The 4,719-nt window shown below is 41.8% G+C and overlaps 1 protein-coding gene and 1 non-coding gene across 2 annotated transcripts in view; one reads left to right on the plus strand and one right to left on the minus strand.

The window, feature by feature from the left end:
• The window catches only part of LOC125486701 (beta-secretase 1-like), a 61,351-nt gene that overhangs the window by 11,788 nt on the left and 44,844 nt on the right, over nucleotides 1–4,719 (minus strand). The window lies entirely within an intron of this gene.
• On the plus strand, nucleotides 832–931 carry LOC125486760. The gene has a single exon (XR_007265386.1). It is a non-coding gene; the product is annotated as a small nucleolar RNA U13 (small nucleolar RNA).

Below are 4,719 nucleotides of genomic sequence, written 5' to 3' on the forward strand. Positions count from 1 at the left end.
TTATCTCAGATTCTCCAGCATCTGCAGTTCCTACTATCTTAGAATAAATAGATGCTTGATGACTGGTGCAGACACAATGGGCCTAAAGGTCTTTTCCATGCTGTAAAAACTGTATGACTCTTGCTTAGAAGCAGTTTTTATTTCAATGTTACTTATCCATTAATATTTCTATTGTTTTGGTCCTTTCTTTAATTTATAAATTACACTATTCAAATGTCCTTCTGAAGAAGCGTCTAGGCCCGAAATGTCAGCCTTCCTGCTCCTCTGATGCTGCTTGGCCTGCTGTGTTCCCAGCTCTACACCTTGTTATCTCTATTTATTCTAATCCTATTTTCCAGCACTTGGTCTATACCCTTGCATGTTATGGTGTTTCAAAGTGCCAATCGAAATACCTCTTAAATGTCTTTATCACCCCTTTCGGCAGTGAGATCCAGATACACACCACCCTCCAGGTAAAAGAAATCTTCAAACTCCTTTAAAACTCCCAGTCCTTACCTTCAAATGGAGCCCCTTGCTTATTGATTCCTCTAATAAGAAGAAACCTTTCACCATATCTACCCTATCTATGCTCCTCATAACTTTATACACCTCAATCAAGACACCCCCAGTCTTCGGTGCTTGAGGGGAACCAACGCCAGCCTACTTAACCTGTTCAGAGATGTTATTACACACATCTAGAGCAGGTGGGACTTGATCCCTATTCCTCACAGCTGAATCTCATTGAGATTGACCCTACAGAAACATCACAGAAACAATCAGAGATAGTAGGAACTGCAGATGCTGGAGAATCTGAGACAACAAGGTGCAGAGCTGGATGAACACAGCAGGCCAAGCAGCTGCATAGGAGGATGATGATTGGGTTGTTTCACGCTGTTTCTGTGTGAGATGTGCCGCCCTTGCTGTTATGCGTTGGTACATCACCCGTCTGATTTTCGATCAGAAGATCCTTTCATCACAGAAACGATGTTGTCCTGAATCTTTCTGAGTGCGCAGTATGTGCCGGTCCCTCGAAGATTACTGCAAAGCACTAAAGGGGACAGGCAACATCCTGGTGAATCTCCTCTGCACCTTCTCCAACACAATCACATCCTTCCGATAGCGTGGAGACCTGACTGCACACAGTGCTCCAACTCTGGCCTAACTAACTGACCTCCCCAGCAAGATGCATGCATGCATTGCTGCACAGCATTCAGAGATTGTTGTGCAGTGCAACAATACGCTGCATACAAACCGACATCCCCTTTAATGCTGTGCAGCAATCTTCACTGCGCACTCAGAAAGATTCAGGACAACATTGTCTCTGTGATGTTTTTGTTGGATCAATCTCAATGGGAAGCACCAAAAAAAAACTCTCACAGATTCAACCAGAACATCATCAATAAATTAATCCTAACTCAAGTTTCCATAAAATTTTATTACTTTTCACAATATACAGCCAGTTATAAAAATAATAGAAACCAAAACTAAACCTAATTCAATTCACTGACTCCCACACACCAGTACTGAAGCCCAGCTGGGTGAGATGAGGCTCAGTCCAGAGAAAAAAAGAACAAAGCTACCTTACTCCCGTAACAAAATATCTTATATAGCAGCACAAATAAAAAGACAGAAATTAACTCTCCATTGTGCCAATTTGTTTCTCTGTCATCTCCTAGTTTCTTCTGTCCTCAATCTTTTGTCCCCATTTTCTCTCTTTTTCCATAGCACCTGATGGATTTCTCTCTCTCTTCCTCCCTCCCACCCACTTCCCCCACGGCACTCCCCATACTCCCTGGTTTGTTTTACTCTCTCCCTCTCCCTCTCCTACTTTATGTTTCTGCCTCTCAGGTCTTAAGGAAGTTGCAAGCAATTTCCATTGGCTGTGACACCATTATCCTCACAACCAGCAATGTGCTTCCATATAATGGGTGAGGATGGGGTACTTGAAGGTTTGGTTACAAGGCACCACATCCAGGGTACTGTACATGAATACACAATGCACACCAGGACCGTACCTCCAGAGTTGCCAACAGCAACACTTGGGAGACTATTCTGATGACTCCCACCCAGAAGAACAATATGGGGAACCTCAGTACTGACCCATAGATGGCAGCCATGGTTTTCGCTGACTTGGGCTCTGATACACCTTCTCTGAACCTCTTGAATTCTTTACTTCCCATTCCAGAAAACCCAATGCTTTTGGTTACCTGCCCCATTATCTACATGAGGTGCCAGCGTCGAAGGCTGTTTGTGAACTATCTTAGAACGTTTTACAGTCCTAAACATGTTAGATAAAGGGAAGGTGTTGAATACAAAAACAAAAGAATTCTCATTCATTTGATTTTCCTGGCTCCATCTATTTTAGAGCTAATCTGATGACTATTTAATATCATTTTGCCACCATGAATAAACATACCTATATTTCTTTGGCAATTATATATTGCTTTAATTCTCTCTCTGATGCTTCAGTTGAGCTAGGAGTCTGACCGAGGAGTTCATTTTAAGCATCTAACGGTTGCTGTTTGAAAGAGTAATCAGCCATCATTAAAACCAACAGAATTATAGCAATTGTTATGACCAGATCCTGATTGAATAATGGCTTTTAAAACAAACTTTTATAGCAAGTAAATTTGTTTTATTGACCAAATATCTCTCTAATATTATCTAGATGTCAGTCAGAAGTCCAACTAAGCTACCTTCCCTATAAAACAATATATCATGAAAGTGGTTCATGAGTTGTAAAATATTGATTCTAATGCAGCAACACTAAGGATAATAATTCATGTGAATTTTTTTAGTTTAGGGGGAATTGTTTGTTGCATGCAATGCTTCTAAATTTGCCCTTGTGACTTCTCTAGCTTCCAACCTGCCCTCCTCTGCTGCTTTTCCATGAACTGTATTGATTCCTTTCATTACTCCAGAAATTGGATTTTGTCTGTCTTCATCTTATCTTAATGACAATAGATTTAGCTTCTTCCACTTCTGCTAACATTTCAATGATTTTTTAAAAATTCACAGGATGTGGATATCGCTGGCAAGACTACTGTTCATTGGCCAGTGGGCAGTTAAGACCAACATCTAGCCCAGACTAGGTAAGGATGGCAGATTTTCTTTCAAAAGGACATAAGCTTTTACAACAACTGGCACAAGGTTAATTTTTCATTCCAAGTGTTATTGAATTAAAGTTTCACCATGTGCTGTAGTGGAATTTGAACCCATGTTCCCATAAAGCAAGAGCTAGTAAGAACTGCCGATGCTGAAGTCAGAGATAACACAGTGTGGAGCTGGAGGAACACAGCTGGCCAGGCAGCATCAGAGGAGCAGGAAAGGTAATATTTCGGGTCGGGACCCTTCTTTAGAAAGAAAAGCTTCCATAGCCAGCAACATCCTGGTAAATCTCTTCTGAACCCATTTTTTCTGAAGAAGAGTAATCCCAGTACAATGGTACCAATCAATAGCTGAGCATTAAACACTCAGAAAGGAGAAAAGAAAGGTTTGCATTTTAATAGCAACTTTTACAAAGATGTCGCAAAGTATTTTATGACCAATGGAGTGCTTTTGATGTATAATCACTGTTGTACTGTAGGAGGCAGAACAGCTATTTTGTGCATAGTTGTTAACAATGTCTGTGGGGTCAAACTGTATTTAGTCTCCCAAAGTACTTTTCCTTGTGTCCATCGAATGTCCTGCAAGAGCCTTTTATTCATAGCGTTGTACCCATACATTTGCCCACTATCTCTTCCAGTTCTTTCCACATAATCAAGACACTGACACAACATAACATCATTAAACATCATCACCGCATCTCCTCCTGAGCTAGATCCCTGGAGGCTAACTTCCAATAGATGCTTCTGAGGCAACTCAGAGGCATCGCTATTTTGAGAGGCATCATTTTAGAAAACTAAGCAGGCAGAGGTCTTCCAAGCGAAACCCTCTGGCTTCACTGCACCTCCCCCAAACCACAACCACACACCACCCCCACCACCCTCCTACCACTACTACCACCCTCCTACCACTACCACCCAGTCTGGGAGAACATCTCCATAGAGCAGGTACTGCTCCATTGCTGGCAGATTGCTCACAAACCTAATTGCCTCAAATTGAAGCCTTAAAATTACACGTTGGCTGCCCACCACCAGATCCAAGGCATCAGATCCAAGTTAAAGCCACCCCTGGAAAGTTGCCTGGCAGTGAGTCGAAAAGTCATCCCGATACTGCTCCTACCTGTTTTCCTCGCCCTCTTCTTCAGCCTGCTAGACCTAACATGTTGGAACTGGGAAAGTTCAGCCCTACATTATTTTTATTAACTTCACTTGACTTCCTCAACCTGCCTCAGTGCATGAAGACAATGACCATGTTCCCGTGTTAGTTAGAGTACAGTCTCTGAAGGCACTTTATGTACTTTAAGGAGAATGGGTTAAAAAATAAACTGCGTTCATTTGTTTTCCACCTCTTGACTCTGAGGGAGGAAACCAAGTAACCATTATAAGAAAACGATCACAGGACAATTCAAATAGAAATGTCAACAGCAGGCAAATGTTAAGATTGGTATTTGTGATAAGTAAGAGTGATACACAGGCTGTTGCTCACATGTTCAAGTCAATGTGGGCCACTCCTAATGAGTGGCATTTGATTTTCATGGTTTGTAGCACCAGAAATCAACTGCTGTTACAAAACAGCCAACTGCTACATTCACACACACACACACATATAGACACACACACACACACACACACACAC

Source organism: Rhincodon typus, chromosome 32, assembly GCF_021869965.1.
Source record: "Rhincodon typus isolate 14 chromosome 32, sRhiTyp1.1, whole genome shotgun sequence".
Taxonomy (NCBI): Eukaryota; Metazoa; Chordata; class Chondrichthyes; order Orectolobiformes; family Rhincodontidae; genus Rhincodon; species Rhincodon typus.